Consider the following 1,309-nt stretch of genomic DNA (forward strand, 5'->3'; position numbering starts at 1 on the left):
CATATTCAGCTGTGGGCATACACGGTACCAAACACGGACGTAGCCTCTGTGTCTGAAAAATTAGGCCAATGCAGAAGTGCCATGAGATGGCAATAACTGCAGTTGCAAAAAGATTAGTTGTTATTAGAAACTTTAATAAAAACCACTTCTTTAACCATTTTGCCTGCTTTTTTTTTCTTTTTCCTCATTCCCTTGGAACTTTTTAGAGCAAAGCAACAAGTGGGGCTCGTCCGGGATTTGAACCCGGGACCTCTCGCACCCGAAGCGAGAATCATACCCCTAGACCAACGAGCCACTGATGAGTCCCCAATGGCATAAAAGATTGGTGTACCTACATCGCTTGTTGAACCTACAGAGACCTGTTTAGCTTCTAAGTAGCCTACCTATTAGCTTAATTTAATCATCTTTAATGATCCATTGTTAGCGTCTCCGTTAAAATCATGGAAAACAGGATGTACCTTAGTAACGAAGCTAACCAATGGTTAGTGGTTAGTTGGTCTATCCTTTTGTCCTCTAATTTCTGGCTTTGAAAAAAAAACAATATGCACAGCCAGAATAAACTCAAGGGTTGAAAACATTACTTGATGTGTTGATTTTTTACAGTCTATCCTTGAAGCCACAAAGGTCAGCTTCCTATTACCAAAGGTATCTAGCCACCATTCATTTCTGCATGAAAATCTTACTGTGACCTACACAGTTGTTGATTCTTCAGTCTAGAGTGGCAGAAGCCAGTTTATCTCTAAAGCTTTCTTTCCTGCCTCCCATAGATTATTAATATCTTCTTGGGAAACAGATCATAGATATCTTTTATTTCTTCTTCTTTGGCATCAAACACAGTGAGAACCTCGAGGGGATTCTTCTAACCAAACTCTCCCCTTTCAAAAAAAATAAATAAATTTAGACAGATAAAAGGAAACTTACCTAAATTACAGCTAAATTTGGTGTTTTAGAGATAAAAGTATAGAGAGTGTAGACATAAATTGCTGGTCACCAGACTGTAAAGGTTGGGTTTTGAGGAAGTCACAAGAAATCAGCTGAAGTGAGATTGAGAACTTTAATGAAGTGTTGTGCAGTTGGAGGTTAGACTTGAGCTCACAGCTAAGATGAACCGATCGCCAAGAAATGTGGTGTGTGGGCAGATGAGCAGTCACGAATCATCATGATCTTCGTTAAATTTATGAGTAATCTATTATGTCTACATCAGCGGTCAGGATTTCTGTGGAGTGTCTTTGCTGAGTACTGCCTCCATGTAAAAGACACACACGTGCCATCTGACAGCAAATACGCTGTTAATCCAGTCTGGCACACA

At 39.7% G+C, this 1,309-nt stretch overlaps 1 non-coding gene across 1 annotated transcript; it reads right to left on the reverse strand.

Annotated features, from left to right (window-relative positions):
- Positions 1–222: 222 nt before the first annotated feature.
- On the reverse strand, positions 223–294 carry trnap-cgg. Its single transcript has one exon. It is a non-coding gene; the product is annotated as a tRNA-Pro (tRNA).
- Between the last annotated feature and the right edge of the window lie 1,015 nt (positions 295–1,309).

This window comes from Simochromis diagramma, unplaced genomic scaffold (genome assembly GCF_900408965.1).
Source record: "Simochromis diagramma unplaced genomic scaffold, fSimDia1.1 OVJJ01000325.1, whole genome shotgun sequence".
Classification (NCBI taxonomy): Eukaryota; Metazoa; Chordata; class Actinopteri; order Cichliformes; family Cichlidae; genus Simochromis; species Simochromis diagramma.